Raw genomic sequence first — 5,668 nt, 5'->3', positions numbered from 1 at the left:
GAAGATACCACTGGGATCCGAATGGTTTGAGAATTGATGACAAGGAATCGGACAAACTGTTTATCAGATGGCATTACTCTTCCCATGGCTATTTACTATCCAAGCACTGCAACTGCACATCGAAAGGACTTGAAGGAGGCCTCTTCAAGATATCATTGGGATCTTCATGATGATTTCTATCTACACTGTCTGTAGATGTCCTGTTGTGCCTGTCATTCTGTGGGGGATGTACGACATGCCTCATGAGCAGAAAGACTGGCAGCGACCAATTCCTTCTCAGCAAGGATACTAGAGATGTTAACCCTAACCAGGCCAGGCTTTTTGTGAGTGTTATGTGATCAGGAGAAGGGGGAAGGTGAATAAACCCCCCGCCCCCTTGAGATCTTGGCCGCCGATCGCATAACACCTTGAAAAAAATCACACTTTTGAGCAATTTTGGGTCTGACCTGCTCTTATGTAACATGTAATTATTCAACTGCATATCCAGGCATCATAAATTTGATCTCAAAAGATGTGCAAGATTCCAAACTCAAAAGTCTATGCACATGGTGTGGTCGAAAAATTTGCCCAGTGGAATGGTTGCGGAAGATATCAACGGAAACACCCCCCCCCTGGCGGTTTTAGCTTAAAGGGAAGTAAAATCAAACGAGCTCCAATCAACATATTTCAAATATCTTGTTTAATATGATGTGAACCCCACTACTGTAACGCTGAATCCTAGAATCCTGCATGTATGTATTTCAGCGGGACTACTCTGACTCCTTTTCAAAATCCTTGTTTAAAGTCTCATCAGTGCCTTTATCTTCACACTCCTGCAGCCCCGTAACACAATGATTAGCGATTAATCACCAATATGAAAGAGCAATGCTGATTGGTTCTGAGTCAGTCTACCGATCGTTAGTCTTGATAGGCCAATTCGTTTGGTGATTTATTGCTTATAACCTTTGTGTTATGGGCCCTTGTGTTATAAGGCCCAGATGATTGTTTGGAATAGACCAGGGGGGGTGTTTCACAAAGATTTAAGTATGACTTCAGTCGCACTTAAATGCCAAAAACAAGAAAAATTAGTTTGACAACTGATTTAGTGCATTAGATATTCATTGCTGCAACTTATTTCATTATAAGGGAGACATATTATTCGCACAAGTATGAAATAATGAAAAAAATAAGATTTTTAATGTAATAACATAAGAAAACGTAAAGTGGAGATGTGACATCATCAGCCCACCTAATGATATTCATGACGACTGGTTTTCACAAAATATTGCTAAACTTCAATAACTTTATTTGTTATCCGATTTTGATTGAATTTTTCGGCATTTTGCTCAGTGAATTCTACTCTATGTAGAATTCACTTAAATGCCGACACGTACATGATATGCAACGCGCGATCTTAATGATAGATACGCATTGGTGCGCATCCTCGTGACACGATCTGACCAATGTGGTCGAGCCTTTCATACTATACGCAACTCGGTATTTACATGTAAGTGCGACTCTAAGTCATACTAAAATCTTTGTGAAACACCCCTCAGTTTGTAGTTAGTTCACAGACAAATTTGGTCAAATGGCCTTTAATTCTTTCATTATGATAGGTAGATTTCAAAGCAAGATATTACATAACGGTAAGGTCAGGGTGAATTTCTTCCTTAATTTAATAGCAGGTTGAATCATGATTGATTTTGAATCCTGGACAAAAGTTAACAAATAACATATTTGCAATATCAGTTTTTAAGTACTGAAATCATTTTATCTGATCTGATGGTAATCTTGTAGGAATTGTGCATTTTATGATGATAACATGTCATTATGAATCAGAGACTCATGTCTCAAATTTTTTCAAGAAAAAAAAATGTAACCATGCGTTGTCAATTTAAAGATTGCCCATGGATACATTGTCCTGACACTCTGACAACCTTTTTTTTACTCATGAACATCTCGCTTGATTGAGATACATTTTGTTGCCCAAAGCAGTTGTAGAAAAAAAAGCATACAGCAACCATGTTTTGTCAATTTAAAGATTGCTCATGGATACATTGTCCTGACACTCTGACAACCTTTTTTTATTTTTACACTTGAACATCTCGCTTGATTGAGGTACATTTTGTTGCCCAAAGCAGTTGTAGAAAAAAGCATACAGCAACCATGTTTTGTCAATTGAAAGATTGCTCGTGGATAAATTGTCCTGACAACCTTTATTTATTTATTTTTACTCTTGAACATCTCGCTTGATTAAGATACATTTTGTTGCCCAAAGCAGTTGTTGGGAAAAAAAAGCATTCAGCAACCATATTTTGTCAATTTAAATATTGCTCGTGGATACATTGTCCTGACACTCTGACAACCTTTGTTTTTTTTTACTCATGAACATCTCGCTTGATTGAGATACATATTGTTGCCCAAAGCAGTTGTAGAAAAAAAGCATACAGCAACCATGTTTTGTCAATTTAAAGATTGCTCGTGGATACAATGTCCTGACACTCTGACAACCTTCCTTTATTTATTTTTACTCTTGAACATCTCGCTTGATTGAGATACATTTTGTTGCCCAAACCAGTTGTAGAAAGAAAAGCATACAGCAACCATGTTTTGTCAATTTAAAGATTGCTCGTGGATACATTGTCCTGACACTCTGACAACCTTTTTTCTTTTACTCATGAACATCTCGCTTGATTGAGATACATTTTGTTGCCCAAAGCAGTTGTAGAAAAAAAAGCATACAGCAACCATGTTTTGTCAATTTAAAGATTGCTCATGGATACATTGTCCTGACACTCTGACAACCACCTTTTTTTTACTCTCTTGAACATCTTGATTGAGATTTTGTTGCCCAAACCAGTTGTAGAATCATCTTCCCGAATGTTTCTGAGATTTGATAGTATGTGTAAAATGATTGTAGAATTTTAAATAAATTTTATACAAAATTCATTATAATTCATTGTCTTCAATGTATGTTGTATCTGTGTTCCTATGTATCTTTCACATTTCACCCACCACCCCCCCCCCCCCCTGGACCTTGGCAGATTCCTCGCTAAATCCATTCTTGATTCAGTCATTGAAATTTCCACACATACAATAATGTAATTATACAGATCTCATTTATTTCATTATTTACATTTTGATATAAAATATACAAAGTCCACAACATAAAGGAAGTATTTGATCCATGACCTGGTACACATGATTATGATATTGTAAATATATAAAACTGCATAGAAAATCAAGTTCGATTCTTATAAATATTTTGGACAGAATATTTTGATACATTTCAATGAATACATGTATATACATAGATATGAATAGGAAATAAATATAGATGGATATTTATATTTACATTGTTTTTTGCCTTTTTCATCACTGGCAGGGTAGTCAAAAAGTACTGCTTGAAAGTGACATTTGGACGGTGATAAAATGGAAAACTGCATAATAGAAAACTTTGAAATATGTATGGCATCATCTTGATTAGGCATAAGAACATATATGTAAACTCCATTCAAATCATTTGCATATTCAGAAAAAAAAAGGTTTAAGCCCTTACATATCAGATTACAATATCAAGTCGTCCAAAATTGCCATTAAATGACCTGCTTATTAAAGCATACTACTCTCCACCATGCACAAAATGAACAATAAAGACTCTATTATAACATACGTTACGTACTGCAAAGTGTAAACATAGGGATATTTGTGATGTGTTAATTTTCAAACTGGCAGCGCAGTCAAATACATATCCCTACAGAGACCGTACGGTGAGTCCAAGCCAACAGATGAAATCATTTTTTCTACCAACTACATGTTGGGTAGTCGTACTATTAAAGATCATAAAACGACCGTTTTCGACTCGCTGTGGAGGCACCATATGGGAAATCAAAAGTCGCGAGTGGGGCAAGGTTGAATTTTAAAGCTCATTGAAATATTGTTAGTTTCTTTACAGAGAGCAAAAGAGAGACACAAGAAGGAGAGATGGAAGATATATGTTAGGTTGAGAAAGAAGGGGAAAGAGAATGAAAGGAAGAGAGTGAGAAAAAAAAGATAAGTTGTGTGTAGATTTGGGAATGACCTAATTCTTACTTCACTTTATGAATTACTCCAGGCATGATAATTTGAGAGCATTAAACATTTTCATATAAAGCACAGAGCACGAAAATTTTTTTTTAAAAAGTTAATTATTGCAGTAATTCTGAAAGAAGAAAGCAGCTTCTTAGAAGCTTTACTGGGTCATCCATATAGGGGTCTGATGTACATAATGGAATTGACCTGATGAAATGAAAGTGTTACAAATTTTCAAAAACTATTCTGAATAGATCATTACACAGGATGGATCACATACATGAATACCTTCTTAATGTAAACCAGTTTAGTGATAAGAATTTTTGTTCAACATTTCTGTTTGAGATATTTCTTTGAAGATGCAATGTAGTCTGCAGGCACAGACCCTGATTGAAACTTTAATCAACAAGTGTGTCTCCATGCAAAGACTAGCACATAAAACTTTCTGTACTGAGGACCTTCAGTACACAAGGCAGGAGTAGGCTGCAATTCAGACCCTTTACTCGAGTGAAGGGTTTGCACATCAGACTAGATGCAATGCATGACAGTTTTGTGTTGCTCTTGGAAAAATGCTCAAATAGAAATATGATCGAATGGAAAGGAGGTATATACATGTACAACTAAGGGAATTCTACTCAGTCAAGCCTCTCACCATGTATGAATTATGCCTCTGTAAATATAATGTCAACTTCCTCTACAGAATATCGTTGGTGGGCTCTTTATAACCTTGAGTATCTCAAAATTTAGAGGGCAATTCAGTAAAGGCTGTACTTTAAAATATGGCAATGGAGACAACCTCATATTGTGAGAAAACAGTGTACTAATTCCTGTAGAGAAATATTTCTAAAAATCTAAAACCAAGCATGTTCTGAACTGTCCCAAACAATTTAACAAGCCCAGTAACACTATGCTAATGCAAAATATCATATTTGGTAAATGGTTCTTTTCTTCATTATCCCGATGATATAAATCCTGGGAGGGGGTGTTTACAAAGTCAAAATGTCTGAGTCAAATTGATTTCTCTGGTCCCAATAAATATGCAGGTTCATCTGTATTATTGGTCAACGCTTTACCAGGGTGTAGGATGTTCTCCAGGAGCTCTGCAGGATTTTGTAGAATGTGGTTCATTATAAATACAACTGCCTTGCAACATCATTGGAAGTGATGTTAGTTCTAGGTTCTGTACATACGGTAGGTTTCCAGGATAAAGCTTCCTCTAAGAGTTCTGCAGGAGTTTGTGGAATGCAGTTTGTCCAGTCCCTACTGTCTCACATCATTAGCAGCAAACTTAGCTCTGGTTCAGTATTATCGGTCATAGGTGTGCCAGGATGTAGGGTATTCTGTAGGTGTTCTGCAGGAGTTTACGGGATGCGGTCTGTCCAGTCCCTGCTGTCTTCTGTCATCATAAGCAGTGACGTTCACTCGAGGCTCAGAATTATTGGTCAGAGGAGTACCGGGGGTGTAGGGTATTATCCAGGAGCTCTGCAGGAGTTTGTGGATTATGGTTTGTACAGTCCCTACTGTCTTGTATCATCGGTGGCAGCAATATTAGCTCTGGGTTCAGTATTGTTAGTCATAGGTGTTCCAGGGTGTAGGGTATTCTCCAGAAGTTCTGCAG

The sequence above is a fragment of the Lytechinus variegatus genome, chromosome 19 (assembly GCF_018143015.1).
Source record: "Lytechinus variegatus isolate NC3 chromosome 19, Lvar_3.0, whole genome shotgun sequence".
Lineage (NCBI taxonomy): Eukaryota > Metazoa > Echinodermata > Echinoidea > Temnopleuroida > Toxopneustidae > Lytechinus > Lytechinus variegatus.
The sequence above is the reverse complement of the archived record's forward strand: the minus strand, read 5'-3'. Positions refer to the sequence as shown.